General features: G+C 40.7%; 1 long non-coding RNA gene across 2 annotated transcripts; it reads right to left on the bottom strand.

Annotated features, from left to right (window-relative positions):
- Positions 1–11,846: 11,846 nt before the first annotated feature.
- Positions 11,847–13,302, bottom strand: LOC127534579 (uncharacterized). 2 transcript variants are annotated; one of them, XR_007942749.1, is made up of 4 exons: positions 13,149–13,302; positions 12,551–12,778; positions 12,417–12,477; positions 11,847–12,277 (listed from the first exon to the last, which is right to left on the bottom strand). It is a non-coding gene; the product is annotated as an uncharacterized LOC127534579 (long non-coding RNA). The 2 variants fall into 2 exon arrangements; XR_007942748.1 differs by having other exon boundaries at positions 12,551–13,302.
- Between the last annotated feature and the right edge of the window lie 13,792 nt (positions 13,303–27,094).

Below are 27,094 nucleotides of genomic sequence, written 5' to 3'. Positions count from 1 at the left end.
AATAAAGAATTGATGCCCATCTATGGGCGTTGGTTTCTGGTACAACAGCACTATCTGTCGAATTTGTGACAGAACGGACATATTTTTGAAGAACTACGGGTTAGGCTTGCAGCTTCAGCAGCATCTTCAGGGCAGCTACAGGAAATGCTTGGGTTCCTGTTGTTTGAATATATGTGACTGTTTTTCCTCAGAAGATTCAAACCTGTTGAACATGAACAGCCTGAAAGACGCACTGTACCTTTTTGTGACCCAAGTCACTAAATCAGTTGGTGTCTACACCACACTCATTGGGATCTTTTTCTACCATGTCATATTAGACAAGGACCTTGAATGTACCTGCGAAGACCAAACCAGTGTTTGCTGGTCCTACATGATCCTCCCTGCAATTATAATATTTTTCATGGTGCTGTGGTTGGACGGATCCTTTCAGGCACTCCTAAAATTCTGCCTGAAGGGCACGGGGGTGGGGTTTCGGTGCTTTTTGAAGCTCTGGATCATTAGAGCAATCTTCATCGGCATGATGTGGCCGATGTCGGTGCTGATCGATGGAGATTGTTACATCTGCTGTCACCATGAGGAGAAGCTGTTCTGCAGAAATCAGACATTTGAAGACCGAAATACCATTAAAAGGCTCAAAAATACAGCTCGGGTGAGCATTTCTTTTCTTTGTCCTCAACCTACACTGATGTAGTTCCTGTTCCTTTTCTAGTTCCTTCATGTTTTATTAAAGGCTAAGTGTCTAAATACCAAACCTAAAAATGTAAATGTGTTTCTGCCCACTAATATTCACTTTTATACGCTACAAGTTCACCACAACAAACAGCTTTCATGAATTTATTTTCATTTTTGTTCTCAAAACATTGTGAGAAAGCAAAGAGTGGTGTTCTCAGTTTGTGAGTTTCCAGAATGTTCTTCTGTGTAGAATAACGTTGTCTAAAGACGTTCTAAAACTAGAACACTGTTCTCCAACTAGTTCTTCAAACGTTCTCTGAATGTTGCATGGAGTCTTTCCTTTCCTTCGATGAGTATGCAGCGGCTGGAGAATGGAGGAAATGTTTTGGTGTTGTGGAAGAGATAACGAGTGGCCAAAGACACTCTAACTCTCCAGATTATGGATCACTCCTCCCCTAAAGAGGACCAATCTTCATATTAGTCCTCCAAAGACCAGGTCTTCTTTCCAGAGTTCCTCGTCACTCCAACATCAGCGCCTCTCTGTGGTCAAAGCTAAAGCTGGCCTATATTTGATCATCACAGCTGCTCTGTTGCTAACTTGTTGGTAGTTGTACAGAAATGTTTTCCAGGACTCATACGTAGCTCAGACTGCTTTAAAGAGGATTTACAGACATTTCATCTTTGTTCCGTTTGAAGCATCTTTCTGTTCCTACACTTGAAGCTTTTCTTCTATTTCTGCTGATTGTGACTGCTGACATTTAGACTGCATTAATAATCAACTAACTACTGCTGAGCTCAGGGATTCACACATTTGTGGGGATTATTAAGTTCTTATCATGGATTAGCAATTATTTTAAATCTATGTCATGTTGAATTTCACACTTCCTGCATGTTCTCTTTTCTTGTTAGTAATAAAAATCTTTATTGATCAGATTTTGTCTGGAACTCATTGACTGTGTTCTTCATTTGTCTTCAACCACATTTTAATAGCATCTCCTACAATATGATCCCATACATGACAATAAAATAGAACAGGATGCTCCATGGTGGGACAGAGTTTAGGTTCTTGTATTTTCTGGAGGTAGCTACAGTACTGCATCCTGGATAATGGTAGATTTATGATCAGTACTATTCACTGTCATCTAATACAGGAACACAATAAAGTTAAGCAGCAGAAAAACTACTTCAAGGAAATGGAATGTTCTACACACGTGGACAAAATTGTTGGTACCCCTCAGTTAAAGAAGGAAAAACCCACAATTCTCACTGAAATCACTTGAAACTCACAAAAGTAACAATAAATAAAAATTTATTGAAAATTAAATAATCAAAAACAGCCATCACTTTTGAATTGTTGATTAACATAATTATTTAAAAAAACAAACTAATGAAACAGGCCTGGACAAAAATGATGGTACCTCTATAAAAGATTGAAAACTATTTGACCAGAGTGACATGATTAACTCAGGTGTGTCATTTAATTGACATCACAGGTGTTTCCAAACTCATAATCAGTCAGTCTGCCTATTTAAAGGGAGACAAGTAGTCACCCTGCTGTTTGGTGAAAAGGTGTGTACCACACTGAACATGGACAACAGAAAGCGAAGGAGAGAATTGTCCCAGGACATCCGAAAAAAAATGATAGACAAACATCTTAAAGGTAAAGGCTATAAGACCATCTCTAAACAGCTTGAAGTTCCTGTGACAACAGTGGCTCATATTATTCAGAAGTTCAAGACCCACGGGACAGTAGCCAACCTCCCTGGACGTGGCCGCAAGAGGAAAATTGACGACAAATTGAAGAGACGGATCATTGGAATTGTATCCAAAGAGCCCAGAGCAACCTCCAAAGAAATTAAAGGTGAACTCCAAGGCCAAGGTACATCAGTGTCAGATCGCACCATTCGTCGTTGTTTGAGCCAAAGTGGACTTCATGGGAGACGACCAAGGAGGACACCACTGCTGAAAAAAACTCATAAAAAGCCAGACTGGAATTTGCAAAAATGCATGTTGACAAGCCACAAAGCTTCTGGGAGAATGTCCTTTGGACAGATGAGACCAAACTGGAGCTTTTTGGTAAGGCACATCAACTCTATGTTCATAGACTCAAAAACCAAGCATACGAAGAAAAGAACACTGTCCCTACGGTGAAACATGGAGGAGGCTCAGTAATGTTTTGGGGCTGCTTTGCTGCATCTGGCACAGGGTGTCTTGAAAGTGTGCAAGGTACGATGAAATCTGAAGACTATCAAGGCATTCTGGAGAGAAATGTGCTGCCTAGTGTCAGAAAGCTTGGTCTCAGTCGCAGGTCATGGGTCTTCCAACAGGACAATGATCCAAAACACACAGCCAAAAACACCCAAGAATGGCTGAGAGAAAAGCGTTGGACTATTCTAAAGTGGCCTTCTATGAGCCCAGATCTGAATCCCATTGAACATATGTGGAAGGAGCTGAAACATGCCATTTGGAGAAGACACCCATCAAACCTGAGACAACTGGAGCTGTTTGCTCATGAGGAGTGGGCCAAAATACCTGTTGACAGCTGCAGAACGCTCATTGACAAATACAGAAATCGTTTAATTGCAGTGATTGCCTCAAAAGGTTGTGCAACAAAATATTAAGTTATGGGTACCATTATTTTTGTCCAGCCCTATTTCATTAGTTTGTTTTTTTAAATAATTATGTTAATCAACAATTCAAAAGTGATGGCTGATTTTGATTATTTAATTTTCAATAAATTTTTATTTATTGTTACTTTTGTGAGTTTCAAGTGATTTCAGTGAGAATTGTGGGTTTTTCCTTCTTTAACTGAGGGGTACCAACAATTTTGTCCACGTGTGTATATGAAGGATTTTGGTCTTTGTGATGCGTGGCGTTCTCATCACCATACCGTAAGAGAATACACATTCTTTTCTTCAGCTCATCGTTCTTACTCTAGACTAGATTATTTCTTAATTAGCAACACGCTGATGAATGACATTTCAGAAATCAAAATCCATCCCATTACCATTAGCGATCATGCACCTGTATTATTTACCCTTAAAAATAAGAATAATAAACCCCCAGCTACAAACTGGAGATTTAACACATCATTACTTAAAGATCCCGAATTTATCAGCTATGTTAAAAGAGAATGGTCTATATATCTAGAAGATAACGACTTGCCAGAAACATCAGCGTGTCTTCTGTGGGAAGCAGGAAAAGCAGTTTTGAGAGGAAAAATAATATCTTTCTCTTCACATAAGAAAAAGAAAGAGGTCTCAAGAATCTCAGAGTTAGAACTTCTTATTCAATCCTTGGAGGAAGCTTATTGTGTTTCTCCAGAGGAGCACACGCTGAAGGATATAAGACAAGCTAAACTTGAACTTAATGAAATTATAGATAAAAAAACTAAATTCATGGTGCAAAGACTTCGCTTAGAGAACTTTGAACATAGCAATAAATCTGGTAAATTTCTGGCCAATCAATTAAAAGTGAACAAAGAGAAAACAACAATCTCTGCTGTCAAAGACCGAGATGGAAACATCAGCCATGACCCAGATAAGATAAATGATACCTTTAGAGATTTCTATAAAGGATTATACAAATCACATATAAACACAACAGAAGAGGACATTAATCAGTTCTTTAGTTCAATTACTCTACCAAAACTACAACATGAAAATAGATTGGTGTTGGATTCTCCTCTGTCAGTGGCGGTGCCCTGGATCTTTGGCTGCGGCGGGGGCGCCGGCCCATGCCGGGTGGCCGTCTGTGGTGGCTGGTTCCCCTGGTGATGTTGACCCTCTGCCTGGGGGGGCGGGGGTTGCCTCTTGGATGCCTGGGGCCCGGGGTCCTGTGCTGGGTCCACCCTGGGCCTCCGGCCCCTGGCGGGGTCGGCGGCCGCCGATCTTGGTCGCCTGGGGCCCGGCCCCGCTGGGCGCTGGGGGTCCTGGCCGGGTTCTCCCTCTGCCCCCTTCCGGGCCGGTCCGTGGTCGTCCTCGTGGTTTGGTGGCTCGGATCTCTGCTCTGGGATCGCTGCCGGCTCGCCTGGGTCTTGTGGGCTCTCGGCCCACTTCTGGCCTTCACGGAGGTCAGAGGTCATAGTTGCATGATCACAGTCACAATTGCACCGTACTCTGCATGTGGACATAGCAACCATGTTGTCTTGGGGGGTGTTAAGTTTGTCCTGGTGCCAAAATATCAAAAGACATGTTTCCTCAGTTTGTGTGTTTCACATAGATGATTCGAATAATTACTAGCTGTGTTTCCTAACAAAACCTGTAGGATGCGTTCCGGTGTGTCTTTGTTAAGGTGTACTAGCTTGTTGTCTGTTGTGTCGGTTTCAATTGAAAGATAATGGTATTCTTGCACTTTTCCTTTTCTCTTCTCTATCCCCCTTTGTTTTTTTGTTTTTTTCTTTTTCTTTTCTCGTTTCTTTCTTCCTGCCTTTCCCCTGTCAGGTCCGGCAAATTTATGTATATTTAACTAATCAACAAGTATTCAATCTAAATAAATTACTGTACAGTATCAAGGGGAGTCTTATACTTACGATCTCCCCTTGGAAAAGCAAACTTGTGTGGCACAATGCAGCAGCCAGATCCTCATTCTGCCTGCTCTGTTGCTGGACAGGACACAAAAAAAAAAGAAAAGAAAATAAATCATAATTTGCTCATTTCTCAACTGATTTTCGTGTGGTCTACCTTATTGTCAACTTCAAAACATGTGCTATTGATAGAGACTATTTGATCTGAAAAAGAAAAACACTAAAAAAGGCTTCCTCCAAATGTAACCTGCAATTTTAGTTGTCTTATTATTTAGGTCCAGAGGCCAGGGACTCTTTTCAGTTCAGCCATTACATATATAAATGTAAATACTTAGATGTGTAGAAAATGTTCTGAGATCAAAAGATTTAATTGTAAATGTAATTCTTCTTCTTCTTCTTTACCTTTCAGCTTTTCCCTTCAGGGGTCTCCACAGCGAATCAATTGCCTCCATCTAACCCTGTCTGCTGCATCCTCTTCTCTCACACCAACTACCTTCATGTCCTCTTTAACCACATCCATAAACCTCCTCTTTGGTCTTCCTCTAGGCCTCCTGCCTGGCAGTGGGAAACTCAGCATCCTTCTACCAATATATTCACTCTCTCTCCTCTGGACATGTCTGAACCATCTCAGTCTGGCCTCTCTGACTTTATCTCCAAAGCCTCTAACATGTGCTGTCCCTCTGATGTCCTCATTCCTGATCCTATCCATCCTGGTCACTCCCAAAGAGAACCTCAGCATCTTCAGTTCTGCTACCTCCAGCTCTGCCTCCTGTCTTTTCCTCAGGGACACTGTCTCCAGACCAAACAACATGGCTGGTCTCACCACAGTTTTGTAAACCTTTCCTTTCATTTTAGCTGAAACTCTTCTATCACACATCACACCTGACACTTTTCTCCAGCCGTTCCAGCCTGCCTGTACACGCTTCTTCACCTCTTTTCCACACTCTCCATTGCTCTGGACTGTTGACCCTAAGTACTTAAAATCCTCCACCTTCTTGATCTCTTCTCCCTGTAACCTCACTCTTCCACTTGGGTCCCTCTCATTCACACACAGATACTCCGTCTTGCTGCGGCTAACCTTCATTCCTCTCCTTTCCAGGGCAAACCTCCACGCCTCTAGCTTCTCCTCCACCTGTTCCCTGCTCTCACTACAGATCACAATGTCATCTGCAAACATCATAGTCCATGGAGACTCCTGTCTAACCTCGTCTGTCATCCTGTCCATCACCATAGCAAACAAGAAGGGGCTCAGAGCTGATCCCTGATGTACTCCCACCTCCACCTTGAACTCCTCTGTTACTCCTACAGCACACCTCACCACTGTCTTACAGTCCTCATACATGTCCTGCACCACTCTAACATACTTCTCTGCCACTCCAGACTTCCTCATACAAAACCACAGTTCCTCTCTGGGCACCCTGTCAGAAGCTTTCTCCAGATCTACAAAGACACAATGCAGCTCCTTCTGACCTTCTCTGTACTTATCTATCAACATCCTCAAAGCAAATATTGCATCTGTTGTACTCTTTCTTGGCATGAAACCATACTGCTGCTCACAGATGTTCACCTCTGCCCTTAGTCTAGCTTCAACTACTCTTTCCCATAGCTTCATCGTGTGGCTCATCAGCTTTATTCCTCTGTAGTTGTCACAACTCTGCACATCTCCCTTGTTCTTAAAGATGGGCACCAGCACACTTCTCCTCCATTCCTCGGGCATCTTCTCGCTATCTAAGATCCTGTTGAACAACCCAGTCAGAAACTCTACTGCTACCTCTCCGAGACACTTCCATACCTCCACAGGTATATCATCAGGACCAAGTGCCTTTCCACTCTTCATCCTCTTCAATGCCCTCCTCACTTCATCCTTACTAATCTTTGCTACTTCCTGGTCCACAACAGTCGCCTCTTCTACTCTTCGTTCTCTCTCATTTTCCTCATTCATCAACTCTTCAAAGTACTCTTTCCATCTTCCCATCACACTATTGGCACCTGTCAACACACTTCCATCCTTATCCTTTATCACCCTAACCTGCTGCACGTCCTTCCCATCTCTGTCTCTCTGCCTTGCCAAACTGTACAGATCAGTCTCTCCCTCCTTACTGTCCAACCGAGCATACAAGTCATCGTAAGCCCCTTGTTTGGCCTTTGCCACCTCTACTTTCACCTTATGCTGCATCTCCCTGTACTCCTGTCTACTCTCTTCAGTCCTCTCAGTGTCCCACTTCTTCTTAGCTAACCTCTTTCTCTGGATCCACTCCTGCATCTCCTCATTCCACCACCAAGTCTCCTTATCTCCTTTCCTTCCAGATGACACACCAAGTACTCTCCGACCTGTCTCCCTGATCACATTTGCTGTAGTTGTCCAGTCATCTGGAAGCACCTCCTGACCATCCAAAGCCTGCCTCAACTCTTTCCTGAAAGTCATACAACACTCTTCCTTTTTCAGCTTCCACCATGTGGTCCTCTGCTCCCAACATTCAAAGTCCCTACTCTCAGTCCTAGACTCTTGGTGTTCCTCTTCTCTCTCTTCCTACGAACACACCTTCCTACTCTCCTTCTTCGACCAACAGTCGTCCATTTTCCACCGGCACCCTGCAGGTCGACAGCACCGATGGCGGTTGTTGTTAACCCGGGCCTCGACCGATCTGGTATGGAAGTCATACATTTGATTCACATGTTTGATTTGGCCAAAGTTTTACGTCGGATGCCCTTCCTGACACAACCCTCTGTATTTATTTGGGTTTGGGACCGGCACAATAAGACACTGGCTTTTGTCCCCTTGCAGCTACAATAATTTATTACATTTATTAATGTTTTTAAATATTTTTATGTTAAAAACATTTTAAACATAATTTTCACGCTTTCTTTTGACTTTTTAATTTTTATTTATATTTATATTATTTGGAATACATATTTACTTTTTTATTATATTATATATTATTTGAAAAGTTTTGTTTATTTTGACATTTAAAATATTCTTTTAATAGTTTATCACTTTTAATATTTTTAAAATACATTAAAACATTTTTAAAATAATTTTCACATCTTGACTTTTTCATATTTTATGATTTGTAAGATCATTTTTTATATTTAGATTTTTACATTTATTTTGACATATTTAGAATGTTCATTGAATAATTTATTGCTTTTATTAATGTTTTTAAATGTCAGATTAAAATATATAAATAATTTTCACACTTTCTTTTGACTTTCTAATGTTTGTTTACATTTGTCTTTCATGATTTGCAGTATTTGTCATATGATATTTTATATTGTTGATGCTGCTCAGTGCAATAGCATGTGTCTGCAGAGCGGGAGGCTGCACGAATACTCTCGCACAAATACGCCCCTACAATTCCGGTAAGTTTAGAGCACTTTTTAAAGAGAGCGCCACCTACCGCAATTTACGTTTTAAATTGGCGATTTCACTCAAAATATACTTAACACAAAAGGCTTATTCAAGGAGAATTCCCCGTTCATTTTAACCCCTGTATTTGTTTCTACAGAGCCAGAGGCTGCTCTTTCTGGACCACACCAAGTATTCCACACAAAGTACTACTTCATGTTCTACCTATGATGTTAAATGTTTAATTCACACAAGTAGTACTTATTACAGTGTCACAAGTTATCAAATATTATTTTTATTAAGGTAAAATATTAATGGAATCGTCTGTAATGGCCTTTGTGGAGTCTAGATCTAACAGGAAAGAGACAAAACACAAGGACAACTCTTTAGACAGATATATATTTATTTTACACGATAATGACATAAAAATAAAAGCCACACACACACACACACACACAAACACACACACACACACACACACACACACACACACACACACACACACACACACACACACACACACACACACACACACACACACACACACACACACACACACACACACACACACACACACACACACACACACACTGAAGTCTCTGACTCCTGCTGCAAAACCTCTGATCTCACTTCCTCCTGACACACAGACATTAATAAGCATAAGTAGATATAGCACTGATTTATCTGATAAACTGTACATATTTCACTTATTTAATAAAATATACTTTATTTTTTACATTTAAAGCCAGTACACCTCCTTTGAAATGAGCAGCACGTACCAACTGAACAGTCTGCCTTCTTTCTTCAGGTCTTTTTGATCCTTCCAGAGAATTCCTCCACTTCACTGAAATAGTCGTCAGACAACATTATCACTGCAGGATGACAGAAACACTGGGGACACTTAAAGAGGACACATTCACAGACATTGGTACACTTTGACTGTATTAGTAAACAGTTAAAAAACAAAAACATTTTAGTGCATTGTGTAAATTAAAAAAAGCATCATTTCCTCTTACCTTTGATGGTAAGCTGTCACACCCCTCTGGCTGCAGCAAGCCGGCTCATTAACACAATGACATACAGCTGTACGGAGAGCGCAGCCGGGAGAGATTATCAATCAGTGCTGCATAAAGCCTGGCATTCTCCACCTCCCCGATGCGGCGTCACTGACAATCCTCCTCTCCACACTACTCACCCTGATACCGGCTGTTCACCGTTCCCTGCATGTCGTCTTCCCCCCTGGACTCTGTTTTTTCCCCGGGATAACCGTTGCCACATCTCCCCTTCTCACCTCTGAACCCACGTCTGATCGTCCTCCCTGCTCCGCTCCACAAACCCCTGAATCTACTCCTGATTCCGCCTGCTCCGTCGCCCCAGTCATGTCCCTGCTATCAGTATTACCAGCTTTGTTTCTGTGCCATCTCCTGAACCCATTTGGACTAAGAGTGAGTTTCCTTTCCCCGTTTTGAATTTAGTTTTTAGTTCCCCACCGCAGCCGTGCGCTGTAGTTTCAGTTTCGATTCCTGTGAGTTCATTCCCTGTGTTTCCTGTTTTGAGTATTTTTTTTTTAGTTCTTATTGAACTTAATTATTAAATTCACCAACCCGTCTGTGCCTGCTGCCTGGAGAAGCCCGTGACTGCAGCCTGCAGATCGGGGCGTGGCTCAAGGTGGGCGGAGTTAAACGTTGAGCTCCGCCCACATTGAGCTTGACTCATTTATTGTCACCATCTGGTGGCGGAGACTATATAGCACATTCACAAACGTCAATACAGCTTCTAAATGCTGGCCTAGAAACCGAGCATCTTATGTGATTTACTGTCATGATTAATTTTATATCAGCATTACTATTTATATCAGGATCAGGTCTAGAGCCAAAAAGTAGTTCTTTGGGAAAACATTTTTCTTGTAGTATCAAATCCCACAAATACAACATATACAACCCCTGGCAAAAATTATGGAATCACCAGTCTGGGAGGACGTTTGTTCAGTTGTTTAATTTTTTTAGAAAAAAAGCAGATAACAAACATGACATAAAACTAAAGTCATTTTAATTTGCAACTTTCTGGCTGTAAGAAACACTAAAAGATCTCAAGAGGAAAAATTGTGGTAGTCTGTAACAATCACTTTTTTAGACCAAGAGTGACTGGAAGTTGTTGCTGCAGCACACCAGTTTGCTGATTTCCAACCAAACCAGCTTGTTGCTCATGCAGACTGTGGATTTGGTTGTTGCTGCTGGGCCAAATAAACTTGGTTTTGATGCTGCTGCTGCAATTTTTCTAGTCCCACGTCAGTTTGATGATCATTTGCAGAACCAATCTGGGATATCTCCAACAATTCGTGATGATTGACCCTCTTTGAAAAGTCTGATAATCCTCCCCTTTGTTTCAGTTGACATCTCTCATGTTGGAGTCATGATTAATGTCAAGCCACTTGGTGCAACATCTCTCCAAGGTGTGATCACTCCTTTTAAACTGCAGACTAACGAGCAGATTTAATCTGATATGGGAGCTAGTTTTGGGAATGAGAATTTATGGGGTGATTCCATCATTTTTTCCTCAGAATTGATTCCATAATTTTATCCCTGTGCTTGGTCTAAAAAAGTGATTGTTACTGACTACCACAATTTTCCCTCTTGATATCTTTTAGTGTTTCTTACAGCCAGAAAGTTGCAAAATAAAATGACTTTAGTTTTTTGTCATGTTTGTGATCTGCTTTTTTTCTACAAATTAAAACAACTGAACGAGCGTCCTCCCAGACTGGTGATTCCATCATTTTTGCCAGGAGTTGTAATACTATAGCCGACACAACTTTTTACTTGGGTTCAACTCTCTTTAACTCAAACCCTGTCTAACTAGGGCTAGCTGGACTGAAACAGTGAAGTGAAATTTGTGATATACAGCATACATAGACACATTTGGATTTTTTTGTACACTGAATTATATCAGCTACATTAAAGGAGATCAGAGACAGCAGCAATGTCTCTGCCACTGATACCTGAATATGCTTATTCCTGGCTGATAACACAGATTTCCTAAACTTTGCACTAACGACTTTCTTAAAGTGTCACTAATCCACTCAAGGATATAAGACTGAACTGACAGTCAATGTTACATGTCTTTCCTCAAATCAAAGAGGGCTCTTAGCTTGGCCTTCATTCTACATAACTGAAACAAAAACATAATCTCTGATCTCTGTATAGAGACTTTCTGTATATGATTATGCCAGACATAATATATCAGAGTCTGTACGACTCACAAACCATGTACATTTGTAGGGGTCAGATGTAATGAATGAAGCTTCAGCACCGTTGAACACAACTTTATTCTTTTCTGTCAAAAGCACAAAACACCTTCATGTTTCTCCTGTCAATGATTTCTTGACAGAATGTCTCATAGTCTTCCTGCAGACTAAAAAGAAAAAGGAACGGTTCTCTGAGATCAGCGGTCTCCTCTTCTTCCTGGCCATCACAGACATAAAGGAGTTCCACTGCCCTCACGCGTTGCTCCTTGGCCAGGGTAACAACTTGAAGAAGGGAAATTTTCCCTTGAACGTTCTGGTCCCACACCACCGGGCTGCTGCCATTGCATCCCTGACCAAAGGATTCTCCTAAACAAAAATAAAGAAAACAGTTGTTTAAGTAAAGGCTCGGAGATTGCAGAAAACACTGAAATTAGACTACCCATCTCAGGCAATATACCCCGTTTCCTGTTCCCAGTCCTGTTCTCAGCCTGATCTAGAAAGGAAACAGATTGTGGTGTATACAGGCACAATGACAATGCAAGATTTAAGTGGTTGATTTTAAGTACACAGAGAAATAATGACTGCTCTGTGACATGGAACCTCAACAACCTCGATGCTGGCTGGAACAATACCTGATGCTTCAGGGGCAGATTCTGAAAGCCTAAACATTTTCAGGGGGACTTCAGCCACATCCTGAAATAAGTGGGGGGGATCAGTCTTTGAGCAATAGTTTCACTATATACCAATTTATCACATGACCCCTCACCTGTAATTTTTCTGCTCTCGTTGCCTTTTTCTTTGCTGCAATCTCTCTTCTTTAGATCGTGGTGATTTAATGACAACAAACATTCACAATGAAAACATTCATGCAGGTCAGATGACAGTGAATACAGTAAAACGTGATTTAAAAGAATCTGGTTTAAAAGTGTGATACTGAGGGCGCTTACGGCAGCAGAACAAGACACCACCATCTTCTAATCTGCAGCATGTTTTCCTGTGAAGAAGGAAATGCAGAAGATTAAAATATGTTTCCAAAAATAATACCTTCATCGCTACAGTCAAGCACAACGTGTCGCAATTTGCACAAAACCTCACTGAAATCACAACTGGCCCCCATTACAATGTACAGAGATACTGGTTAATATAATGTCATGCACATTCTGTCAGGATACAGTTTTTCAATACAAAGAGTGTGTTTTAAATGCAGATAAAACATTTTATAGAGGTCATCGATATAACATACTGAGTAGTTCTTACCATCAAAACAAACACGCCACAGTTGGTGGAGCATCTTTGCAGTGTTTTAATAAAAGAATGGCAAGAAAATAGCAAATGTTAGCAAATGCAATGTAGTAATGTCTCACCTGAACATCATTCACACCAAGCTGCCTCCAAGGGCCAGGAGATGTGAGCAATGTGCTCAAAGAGTAAATAAAAGTACAATAAACCATTTTAAAGCAACACTTGGAACAAAGTTGGAAGAGGCTGGAACTTCAAATCAAACGTTTTTGTAATGGGCTTAAATATATATATATATACACACACATATATATATATATATATATAATTAATATTAATAAGAAAAAATAAATAGATTACATTTGCAGTTAAAGAATGTGATAACTAAAATTGCAGGTTACATTTGTAGGAAGTACTATTAATAGTACATGTTTTGACGTTGAAAATAAAGTAAACCACACAAAAATCGGTTGAGAAATGAGCAAATTATGATTTATTTTCAATGTACATGCATTGCTTTAAATGGGAACTTTGCCCCCTTCAAGATGGGCGCCACGTAGGCACGTCGCTTAGCCGGCTGCCACAGCGGGCTGGACTATCTACTCTTTATATCTATGGACCAGATGACCTGTGTGACATCATTCTGAGGCTCTGGACCAATCAGGGATGGACTGAGGAGGGCGGGGCGTCCGTCATCAACAGGAGTGATAATTGGACTTTGATGAACAGGACAGCTGACCAGTCAGAGAAAGGAGGCGGGGCTTAAAGCAGAATTGATCAAACACTGCTAGCTGGGAGTAGATGATCAAGCTGTTAGCTTAGCACAGTTCAGACAGAGTTACTCCAAACTAGCTAACCAAGCTCCTGCCTTAGAGTTTAGCTCGTAGCATCATGCTAACTAAACCTAAAATAAACCGTTGATATCAGCAGTTAGCTTATGTGATAACGTTTACCAACACTGAGATACAGCTAGCCTAGCGACGTCAATGATGAAAAAAAACAATGTACAGAAACAACCCTGAACCTCTCTGACCCTGATGAGGCTAACGGCTAGCTAGCTCCACTGCTAATGCTAATGTTAGCTGCTGTTGCACCACTGCTGCTCCAGGATCCACTGTGTGGTTTCAGCACAACGAACGACAACATTAGTTGTTTTTTCTTTTCTGGTTGATAATTAAAAATGCAAATATGTTGGATTTTTATGTTTTTTGATTTTACTAATAAAATGCAGAAGTAAGAACAACCACGTACAAATAATAACCATGAAAACATGAAAATAATCCAGCTGTATGTTGGTTCTATAAACATGAACCAAGAGAAGAGAATTCTTGTTTCATATTCATTTCTTCTTCTCACATTGGAGTGCTGACATCAAACTGTTAAAATGTACAAGAACTTTCGTTTTCCAGAATAAATATGAAAACTTATTTCCACCAGTAAAAGAACAGATTTAAATAGAAACATTCACAATAAGTCAAAAATCTCATGTGCCAGAGTGAAATTGTGATGTGAAAATGGAGTTTTACGAAAAACATTCAAACTTTTGACCAAGAAAGTCAAAGTTCTGCTGTAAAAATCAAAAAAGTAAAGAAATTTTATTTTTCTGAGATTTATCTTCTGATTTGTCAGAAAAATATGATGTAAAAAGTGTAAATTTTATGATAAACTTTATATCCTTGCTATATGTATATAATAGCCTATATATATATATATATATATATATATATATATATATATATATATATATATATATATATATATATATATATATATCCCTTTAAGCTTCAGTCAATTCCAGTCATTTTCAGTACATAAAATCGCTAATATTCTATTTTTAAATAAAAAAATTACGAAAAATACAGGGAATATTGGACGCACATCGCGAGGTGCATTTCCTTGAAAACGACCGATTCGTGGATTTTATACCGACTTCAGGACATGTTTTGGACAAAATAGTTTCCTGGCTTGTGTCATCTGGATGTAAAAGGTTGGATTATGGCCGTTTTTTGTGGAATATTTTTTTCTGTGTGTAATAATAAACCCAGAAATGTGAGTCGTGCTGTGTGCGTTGAAGCCGTGTATAGAGAACGGATGGATGAATATTTGTTTTTGACGGACAAATGTGTTTTTCTCACCCGCTGTGGTAGTAGATGAATAGCATGAATGAGTGGAGTTTAAAAGGAGGCCTGAGATGCTGAGCTTCCTGCTGCGTGTGGAACTTTGTGTTTTATTTGTTTGATCGCACAAATCATCACATCACACCGACAAACAGATGACACGCTGAGACAGCATCCTATGAAGGTCAAAGTTAACTGTGTTGGTATGATTTATCTCATAGATGACCCAGAAAGTCAGAATTACATTTAGTAAAAAACTAATTTTACACCAAACATTGTTTATAAGCTTTAACTTCAAAATTGTTAAATGAAAACTTCAATCCATCCATCCTCTATCCACCGCTTTATCCTCACTAGGGTCATGGGGGGTGCTGGAGTCTATCCCAGCTGACTCGGGTGAAGGCAGGGGACACCCTGGACAGGTCACCAGTCTGTCACAGGGCTACATATACAGACACACAATCACACTCACATTCACACCTACGGACAATTTAGAGTAACCAATTAACCTCAGCATGTTTTTGGACTGTGGGAGGAAGTCGGAGTACCCGGAGAAAACCCACGCATGCACAGGGAGAACATACAAACTCCATGCAGAAAGATCCCAGGCCGGGATTTGAACCGGGGATCTTCTTGCTGCAAGGTGAAAGTGCTAACCACTATACCAATGTGCAGCCCGAAATGAAAACATGAAAAATGTAAATATTGTGACAAAAATGTAAACATCATTGAGATATTTTCTAAATGTTTGTTGTTTAATTGACCCTGAAAATCACAATTACGAGGTAAAAAGTGGAAGTTTGGTCAAAATAAGAAGATTTTTCATAACAGAAAGTCAAAAATACAGATTTAAATGACAGAAATGAGCTTCCATAGAATATTTACTGTGAGAAAACTTGAGAAAAGATGTGAAAGAGTCTGAGAAAAGGATGGTTTGTGTCTGAGTAGATTAATAGCATGGATGAGTGAAGTTTAAAAGGAGGCCTGAGATGCTGAGCTTCCTGCTGCCTGTGGAACTTTGTGTTTTATTTGTTTGATCGCACAAATCATCACATCACACCGACAAACAGACGACACACTGAGACAGCATCCTCTGAAGGTCAAAGTTAACTTTTCTCTGACAGTTTAATCACATATTAATCCAGGGTGTTTTTGCAGCTTTCTCTGCAGTTATCTTTGTTGTGACATACGATGCTATGACGTTTGTTACGACATATTACACAATGTTTTTATCTGACAAACTGTACCATGGTGTTCTTTAAGACATACTATGACTTTTTACAGTGTGATATTTTGGACGACATGCTGTACAGATACATAGATATCTGACTGGGAGTGGAGCTCTCTGATTTATAATCAGCATAAATACACCGCATCTTCACTGTCGCCCTCCTATGACGTTTTCATTATTTTTAATGTTCAGAGGACATACTAAACTATGACTTTTTTTTAAATTTTCGGACAATATACACACGTGGACAAAATTGTTGGTACCCCTCAGTTAAAGAAGGAAAAACCCACAATTCTCACTGAAATCACTTGAAACTCACAAAAGTAACAATAAATAAAAATTTATTGAAAATTAAATAATCAAAAACAGCCATTACTTTTGAATTGTTGATTAACATAATTATTTAAAAAAACAAACTAATGAAACAGGCCTGGACAAAAATGATGGTACCTCTATAAAAGATTGAAAACTATTTGACCAGAGTGACATGATTAACTCAGGTGTGTCATTTAATTGACATCACAGGTGTTTCCAAACTCATAATCAGTCAGTCTGCCTATTTAAAGGGAGACAAGTAGTCACCCTGCTGTTTGGTGAAAAGGTGTGTACCACACTGAACATGGACAACAGAAAGCGAAGGAGAGAATTGTCCCAGGACATCCGAAAAAAAATGATAGACAAACATCTTAAAGGTAAAGGCTATAAGACCATCTCTAAACAGCTTGAAGTTCCTGTGACAACAGTGGCTCATATTATTCAGAAGTTCAAGACCCACGGGACAGTAGCCAACCTCCCTGGACGTGGCCGCAAGAGGAAAATTGATGACAAATTGAAGAGACGGATCGTTGGAATTGTATCCAAAGAGCCCAGAGCAACCTCCAAAGAAATTAAAGGTGAACTCCAAGGCCAAGGTACATCAGTGTCAGATCGCACCATTCGTCGTTGTTTGAGCCAAAGTGGACTTCATGGGAGACGACCAAGGAGGACACCACTGCTGAAAAAAACTCATAAAAAGCCAGACTGGAATTTGCAAAAATGCATGTTGACAAGCCACAAAGCTTCTGGGAGAATGTCCTTTGGACAGATGAGACCAAACTGGAGCTTTTTGGTAAGGCACATCAACTCTATGTTCATAGACTCAAAAAGCAAGCATACGAAGAAAAGAACACTGTCCCTACGGTGAAACATGGAGGAGGCTCAGTAATGTTTTGGGGCTGCTTTGCTGCATCTGGCACAGGGTGTCTTGAAAGTGTGCAAGGTACGATGAAATCTGAAGACTATCAAGGCATTCTGGAGAGAAATGTGCTGCCTAGTGTCAGAAAGCTTGGTCTCAGTCGCAGGTCATGGGTCTTCCAACAGGACAACCATCCAAAACACACAGCCAAAAACACCCAAGAATGGCTGAGAGAAAAGCGTTGGACTATTCTAAAGTGGCCTTCTATGAGCCCAGATCTGAATCCCATTGAACATATGTGGAAGGAGCTGAAATATGCCATTTGGAGAAGACACCCATCAAACCTGAGACAACTGGAGCTGTTTGCTCATGAGGAGTGGGCCAAAATACCTGTTGACAGCTGCAGAACGCTCATTGACAAATACAGAAATCGTTTAATTGCAGTGATTGCCTCAAAAGGTTGTGCAACAAAATATTAAGTTATGGGTACCATCATTTTTGTCCAGCCCTATTTCATTAGTTTGTTTTTTTAAATAATTATGTTAATCAACAATTCAAAAGTGATGGCTGATTTTGATTATTTAATTTTCAGTAAATTTTTATTTATTGTTACTTTTGTGAGTTTCAAGTGATTTCAGTGAGAATTGTGGGTTTTTCCTTCTTTAACTGAGGGGTACCAACAATTTTGTCCACGTGTGTAGTACACTGTGACTTTTTAGTAACGTTTTGTACGTCATAATAAACTATGACAATGCAGTGATGTTTTGGTCAATGTAATGTACTGTGAGCGCCAGTGGCGCTGTTCTGGAAACGCTCTTATTACAGCATGTCCCTCCTGAGTTGCCGTCTTTAACTGCAGGTGCCATGTTGTCGTGTGCATGCCATCCAGTGTTCAATAAACCAGCAAACTGCTAACAGCACTCCGTCTCAGTCCCTCAGTCGACACAGCATATTACAGTTAACATGGTAAATTACAGCGTTCTTTAGATTTTTGGACCACATTTCAAACTATGAGGTTTTAGTCACATTTTGAATGACATTAAACTGACGTTTTAGTGAAAGTTTTGGACAAAATATTAAAGTGATTTTCTTTCATTTTTTCGGACAACATGCTATAAACTATGACGTTTTAGTAACATGTTAGACGACGTACTGTGGTTTTTCCAACATACTGTTCTATGCCGTTTTTATTACATTTATTTACAACAGTTTGTCATTCCTAGTTTCATTCAGCAGATGCTTTCATCCAGAGCACCGTACATCTGACAGTGGAAACCACATGAGGTTGATAGGAACTATACTACACCATACTGTGATGTTTTATGTGACATACTGTACAACTACATTTTTTACTAAGTAGTACTCGATGATGTTTTTGTGACGTACAGTTTTGGAAAAAAGTTTTTACACAATCTCAGAAATTATCAGGAAATCTTTTCTTTTTGTTTCAAAAGGTGTGGCTCCATTAGACAGACACAAACAAATACAAATGGTATTTTTATTTGTTTATTGTTTTTGACCTCGACAGAACAGAGCATGAGCAGAAGGGAACATGAGGGTTTAGAGAATGGAACAATACTTGGCAGAGTTCAATGTGAGATGACCAACACCAGCAGCACCATGATACTGCCTCCACCATGCCTGACAGGAGGTCCTGTCCATGCTGGAGATGATGCTTCTCCTGGTCTTCTTAGCCTCACATTAGCAGGAGGAAGATGAAGCTGGAAACTGGACTCATCTGACCACAGAATCTTCTTCCTGGCTGTCCAGTTCTGGTGTGCTTGGACCCAGTGATACCGGGTTATCCTCCATCTCTCATTGATCAGGGCCTTCTGGACAGCCTTGTAGGACCTTCAGCCATGATCTGAAAGTGCTGGTGGAACACTGGACAGCAGTTTGGTTTGACCACTGCTGCTGAAGCTCCTGTCATGTCATTCAGTGGTTTTCCTGCACATGCAGATCAGGATGTGGTCATTTTTTGCTGAAGAACCTCTTGGACACCCAGATGTTGGTTTGTCTTCCAGCTGTTGGTTGGTTGTATTGTTGGTTGGTTGGTTGGTTGGTTGTATTGTTGGTTGGTTGGTTGTATTTCTACAGAGTGACTCCAACAGCTGAAGGTCTCCATCTGCACTTCCTGGATATCTGACAGCAGATGTACCTTCCTGTCTGAGAATCTGTAACTTCAGACTGTTTCCTGTGTTTGGTTCCTTGTTTTAGTCATTTTTGTTTCTGAAGAACTTTCAGATGTGCTGGTTTACATAAACATGAAGCACGGCAACAGAAACTGTGTCTTTTACTAAAAAGGACGACCTTCATTAGTGGATCACTGGAACCAGAATGACCCAGTATTCAACATTCCTTTTGTATTTTTATGGAACCAGTCAGCTGTAAGTTGTTAATGGCTGTTCTAGGATTTGTTTGGTATTTTGGCTGTGAATGGATGAAGAGAAATTACACTTGAAGACCACAGAGTGATTCTTAATGCAGTATTTCACAAATTCATGGAGAGTCCAAAACCTTTTTCCACCACTGTACATAATCCTGATGACACTCTGCATCATAGACCTCAGAGTCAATGTGAAAGTAAGAAATGAATGAATGCAGATGCTCTCCCTGTTTAAACCATCACTAACCTGTTTCCTGTAAACCAACATTTTATTCTAGAAGCTTCTACATGTTTTCCTGCTAACACAATGACTCACAGAAAAAGGAAGAGGAGGTGGAGGCCTTCAGAATAAAGTCTTTGTTTACGGGAAGCAGACTGGCGATGGTTCAGACAGGTTGATTTTCTGCATTCCTTGAGTTACAAGGAATTTGGTTTTGGCTCTTGTGTCCCTCATCTCACTAAGATCTGAATCATTCTGATCTGTGTTTGATTTATTATTTCACCAGTTATCCTTTGACTATTGTAATCTGTTGGAGAGTGTTTGTATTTTGATTTAAAGTGCTGTTTTGAATGATTCAGGATCGGTTCTGTGATCCTCTGACCAGGGTTCCCCATTTGGAATTTTCTCTTTTGATTTGGTGTTTTTGTTTGATCTTACGATCAAAAAGGAGGAATTTATGAAAGAAAAATGGCTCCCTTTAACTAAGATGTTTCCTTGCAGCTGAAGACATCCCAGAATATCCTAGTCTAGTCAAGATAAGATATTGTTTATTCTGACGTGCCTGAGCAGATAACTCCAACAGTCTTTATTGATCAGATTTGGTCTGTAGCTTATTGACTCATTTGTCTTCCAACCCCATTTTGATAGCATTATGCTATATTAGCTTGCTTTAGCACCAGCTAGCTTGAACTCTCAGCTTGTGTTAGCTAAACATTCCTGCTGATTAGTGATTGATTTATTTGTGCATAAATACCAAGTTTGTATAAATCAGAATGATTCATGAAGTGAGATCCTGTCCAGGGGTTTTACTGTGGACGAAGAGCTCACATTTAGAAACACAGCAGATGTAAAACTGATCTGGTGTCAGTTTTTACCAGAACTCAAGTGTGTTTTTCCTCCTTAGTGGTTCTATCTACTGGACTGATGAAGTTCTGATCAGAAACGATGGAAAAAGTTCATTAAAAAGTGATAAATCTGGAACCATCTCAATGGACTTCAAGGACCTGGAAGTCAAAGAAAAAAGAGTGAAGATGAATGACTCAAGGAGTTAACTGAAGTAAAACCACTCAGGGAGGGATTTGTTTAAATGTGAATGATGCTGAAACTGCCTGGTGAGGAGTGACTCAAAGTTTGAACGATGGTGAAACTGATGAGATGGGATGTCTGAAGGTGTCTGTGGTGGGGGGGTGGCCAGAACCAGTGGACCAGACATGAACATGGGATGGATTCTAGTGGATGGATGAAGGTCAGCCTCACAGCAGAAGGATTCACTTTCAACAGGGAAAAGGCCAGCAAAACTTACAGGACTCTGGATCACAGGAAGTCAGACAGTGGAGGCTGATCTCCAATTCCACAAATCCTAGTTTAGTTGTGTTGCAGTGTGAGCTAATTACTGTTGTTACTGCAGTTGTACAATTATATGTAAACTGATTGATGTCATGATGCACATAACGGCTTTGTTTACATTTTCACTGGAGTTCCGACTTACAGCAAAAATCGACTGGTGTCACACCGGAGGAACAGAACTCTGATGTAAGTCGAGGACCTCCTGTACTCAGCAGAAAACAAAGGAAGACCAGCCAAAACAAGGATTCTACAGAGCTGACTAAAGGTGTGAGTGTAGGACATGTATGATGCAGCGGGACGTGACCATAAAATGTGCTGTGAGTAGTTTGAAGCCTGGATGGAGGGGAGCAAAAGACATGAGGCTGGACAATGTGGCTACGCTGAATGATGGAAAGTAGGGAGTGACCCAGATAGCAAACTATGGGTGAATCAATGTTGAATCTATGTTGAGACCTAACGTAGAAATTATACAGAAAGCGCAAGGTTGATAAAATGTTGAGTCAACGTTTGCTTACATAGATTACATGTTTGCAAACATAGATTCAACATTAATTAAACATTGACCTGTCAAACATTTTAATTAAACCAAAATACAACGTAGATTCAATGGCATCTTTTAAACACAAAGTTCAATGTTGACAAAATGTTGTTGAATCAACGTTGATCCAACCATCAGTCTTCAACCGTAACCACAATTCAACCTTCTTAACCCTAATTCAACATTGATTTAGCATCTTTTGCTATCTGGGTAAAGTGTGATTTATGGTTGAAAAGCAAACGTTGACTCAACATTTTATCAACCTTGCGCTTTCTGTATAATTTCAACATTAGGTCTCAACATAGATTCAACATTGATTCACCCATAGTTTGCTATCTGGGGAAGGGAATCAGTGATACCGTTGCAGTAGTCCACGACGTTTTCAGTCCAGGGAATGAGCTGGATGGTGACAGACCATGACATTAAGCAGTGTATGAAAGACATGACTGCAGGAGAGTAACTTTAACTTTTGCTAATAATGACAATGAGGTTAAGGTTCTTGGAGGAAATCAAGATTTATTTTTCTAGACTATTGGTGTGGGCTGCACAGTGGATTAGTGGTTAGCACTTTACCTTGCAGCTTGAAGATCTTCCGTTCTTGGGATGTTGTGCCTGTATGGGTTTTCTCCAGGTATTCCAGTTTCCTCCCACAGTCAACAAACATGATGAGATTAGTAACTCTAACTTGCCCGTAGGTGTGAATGTGAGTTGAATGTTTATCTGTATCTGTAGCCCTGTGACAGATTGGTGACCTATCAAGGGATACCTGCCTTCACCCCGAGACAACTGGGATAGACTCCTGCTCTAATGAAGATGGATGGATGGACAGACCATTGGTGGCTCCACAAGAGGGCAGTGATAACATTGGGGTAGATTTTGAATGCTGTTAAAGATGGCTGGAGAATCTTTTGGGAAGCTGTGAGAATCAGTTGGAGATGGTGTGGAGACCATTACTGACCAAGAATCCTCCAAAACTGGCAGAAGTTGCAGCATCCAGGAAGAGCTAAGTGCTGCTCAGGCTCTTGTTCAGTGATGGGAGAATGGAGCATGAGATGGACAGGTGGTTTAGGACCCCATCAGCAGTAGTACTGAACCGTTGTGGTGAAGAGGGAGCTGAGCTGAGCAAAGGTAATCCACTTTCCAACCCTCACCTATGGTCATGAGCTCTGTTTTATAACAGAAACGAAATCGCATGTACAAACGGCCGAAGTGAGTTCATCATCTGGAGGGAAGGAAAACTGGAAAACCTCCTTTGGAGGTTTTCCAAACATGTTCACCTGGGAGTAGATCCACAACTCAGGAAATCGATTACATATCAGACAAATGGACAGATGGACTGATGGACAGACAGATACTTTACTCATCCAATTGGCAAAATTTAAGATGCATTGTTGACGTGAGTAAGAGAGGTAAGACCTTCTAAACTTTAGTGGAGGCAGTGGAAGGATCTGTTAGTGATGCTGCTCAGTGTAGTAATAATGTTCTCAGTGTAGTCATGGTGTGAACTGAAACACCTGAAACGTGGTGTCAGGATCAGCAGACATGGAAAAAAACAGAGAATATGGACTTTTTGGATCCACCTCTATGTAGTTCAAGGACCTGAAACTCTGAAATGATTCATAGAATGAAGGTAGAACTCTGATCATTGATAAAGTTAGTGTAGATGAAGAACCAGCTGGTTCTGAGGAGGTAATAGAGGAAGAACTGATTGATTTTAATGTCAGAATATGAAGAACCTGCAATCCAAACCAGTGACTTTTTCTAAACTTTGTCAAGACATTTTGGTGCCTGAACTGAACTAAACAACAGGTGAAAATGAAAGTAAGAATGAAGAAAAACAGGCTGTGCTACAACAAAGAACTGACACCCACCTGTGGGCGTTGGTTTCTGGGTACAGTGGTGAAAGAATCCAAAAAATTTGATCCTCAGCAGGTTGGTTTTTCAGGTCCAGCAGAATCAACTTGATTTCGTGGTGGTACACTGTATGTGATTGCTGTTTTCTTCAGAAGATTCAAACCTGTCAAACATGGATGGTCTGAAAGCAGCGCTGACCTTTTCTGTGAAAAAACTCAGTAAATCAGTTGGTGTCTACACTGCAGTCGTTGGGATTTTTTTCTACCATGTTGTATTGGACAAGGACCTTCAATGTACCTGTGAAGACCAAACCAGGGTTTGCTGGTCCTACATGATCCTCCCTGCATTTATAATATTTTTCATGGTGCTGTGGTTGGACGGATCCTTTCAGGCGCTCCTAAAATACACCTGCCTGAAGCGTACAAGGTTTTCTTGCTTTTTGCTGGCATGGATCATCAGAGCAGTTCTCATCAGCCTGCTGTGGCCGATGTCGGTGCTGATCAATGGAGATTGGTACGCCTGCTGTTGGCATGAGGAGAAACTGTACTGCAATCTGACAGCTGATGGCCAAAGGACCATGAAAGAGCTCAAAAATGACTCGAGGGTGAGCATTTCTTTTCTTTCTCCTCAACCTACACTGATGTAGTTCCTGTTCCTTTTCTAGTTCCTTCATGTTTTATTAAAGGCTAAGTGTCTAAATACCAAACCTACAAATGTAAATGTGTTTCTGCCCACTAATATTCACTTTTATACGCTACAAGTTCACCACAACAAACAGCTTTCATGAGTTTATTTTAGTTTTTGTTCTCAAAACATTGTGAGAAAACAAAGAGTGGTGTTCTCAGTTTGTGAGTTTCCAGAATGTTCTTCTGTGTAGAATAACGTTGTCTAAAGACGTTCTAAAACCAGAACACTGTTCTCCAACTAGTTCTTCAAACGTTCTCTGAATGTTGCATGGAGTCTTTCCTTTGCTAACATGCAACACTGTGTAAAAGTGGAGGAATATCTGACAGAAGTTGGTGCTAGAATGTTCTAGATCAGCATCAACAGCATCCCTAAAACATTTTCTTTGACACATCATTAGAACTTGTATGTTGTGTTGGACAGTGTTGTGGGAATGATCCCTGCTAGCTAGAAAAGCAGCCAACCCTCCCTGATTTAGTCCACACCAAAAGCTCCGTTTTCCAACATGAGAACAGCGTTGTGCTGTTTGTCAGGACTACAGTTACCTTTAGACAGCTCACAGCATGGAAAGGTTCAAGAGGGGAAGTCAGGAAAGATCCCATGAAATGATGGAATATGATGGAATATCATGCAGTCCAACACTGAGGACAGAAACATGTGACAGTCAACCACATAGCAGAGAAACATGGAAAACGACACTTGTGTCATTTAGAAGAACTTTAAGCCAACAGATTGTAGTTCAACAATAGCCTAGCCGCGCTAGACAACCCACGGCAACGAATTTAATTCTCTGCCAGGGTGGGTCTAGTTACCCTCCATAAGGCTCGAGGCTGGATTCTCCTAAAACTGGCCGGACCAATCACCATGAAGTGTAGAGTCAGAAGGCGGGCGTAACTAAGTGACAACAGAGGCACGACGATTCTGACAGAAACAACCGGAAACAACTAGCCTAGCCGTGCTAGACAACACACGGCAACGAATTTAATTCTCTGCCAGGGTCGACAGCAAAAACGACAGCAGTTGTTGAATAATCTTTCTGTTAACATGTCTGTAATATACTTGAGCTTCACCCATTGACTGTATAAATAAGGCTTCACCGAACTACCGCATCCTCTGATTTCCGGCGTTCTAGGAGCCTATTCGTTGCACTGATTGGTTGTATACCAACCCAATTGCTGCAGAGTGATTTGAAAGACAACCTTTTAGCCCGCCTCCCTCCCTGTCGAGTGTACCTAGACCCTTGTGCCTTCAGAACATGGGTCTAGCAGGGCTAGGCTAGTTCAACAATGATTTGGATCAGAAATAACATGTCAGTTCTTAGAGTTTAAAGTTTTGGGATTCAACCTGCAGGTTCACTGAAAGTTTAGGAGGTTATCTAGTTAGTGCTGCCACTGGAGAAGACTTTAACTTTGGATTTTTATTTCTTTCAGATTTATGGCTTTGGTGTGCTCCTCGGCATCATCGCTGTGGCTGCCATCTTGCGCTGTGTACCGTGGATGGAATGCTGCACTCATCAGGGTTTAAAGGAATGCTGCACTTGGTGTTTAAAGAAATGCTGCACTGATGAATCAAATGAACCAACGGCTAACAGTGAGTCAAAGTGTCTCAGCAAAGACGAACTCTTCAAAAACATTGTTTTGGAAGTGGGTGAAAGTTTAGTGAAAAATAAGCTGATTGAGGTTGCAAAAGGCAAGATAGATCAAAAAATTGATGCTTATGTGGGTAAAAAACAATGGGGGAAATGTTATGATGTTGTTAAAGAAATAATTGAAGAGCTTTCACAACACGATGACAGCACTGACCCTACTAACACTGTCCCTACTAGCACTGTCCCTACTAGCACTGTCCCTACTAACACTGTCCCTACTAACCCTAACCCTCCTAACACGAACTCTACAAACACTGACCTTACTAACCCTAACCCTTCACCTGGTGGATCACCGTCTGCTGAGGGAGGGAGGAATGGTGATGAGATAGAGCTAATGGTTCAGCGTCCATCTCGTGGATTACCATCTGAATCCTCCTCTAATGATGATGTTGGGGAAAATGAGCTTCTAATTCCTTTATCACCATCTGCTGAGGGAGGGAGGAATGGTGATGAGATGTAGATAATTACTGAGCCTCTAATTCCTGGATTGCATCTGTATCCTTAACGAGGCCACAAACCCAGTTTAGTCCTTCCAAGACCAGGTCTTCTTTCCAGAGTTCCTCGTCACTCCAACATCAGCGCCTCTCTGTGGTCAAAGCTAAAGCTGGCCTATATTTGATCATCACAGCTGCTCTGTTGCTAACTTGTTGCTAGTTGTACAGAAATGTTTTCCAGGACTCATACGTAGCTCAGACTGCTTTAAAGAGGATTTACAGACATTTCATCTTTGTTCCGTTTGAAGCATCTTTCTGTTCCTACACTTGAAGCTTTTCTTCTATTTCTGCTGATTGTGACTGCTGACATTTAGACTGCATTAATAATCAACTAACTACTGCTGAGCTCAGGGATTCACACATTTGTGGGGATTATTA

The sequence above is a fragment of the Acanthochromis polyacanthus genome, chromosome 6 (genome assembly GCF_021347895.1).
Source record: "Acanthochromis polyacanthus isolate Apoly-LR-REF ecotype Palm Island chromosome 6, KAUST_Apoly_ChrSc, whole genome shotgun sequence".
Taxonomy (NCBI): domain Eukaryota; kingdom Metazoa; phylum Chordata; class Actinopteri; family Pomacentridae; genus Acanthochromis; species Acanthochromis polyacanthus.
The sequence above is the reverse complement of the archived record's forward strand: the minus strand, read 5'-3'. Positions and strand labels throughout refer to the sequence as shown.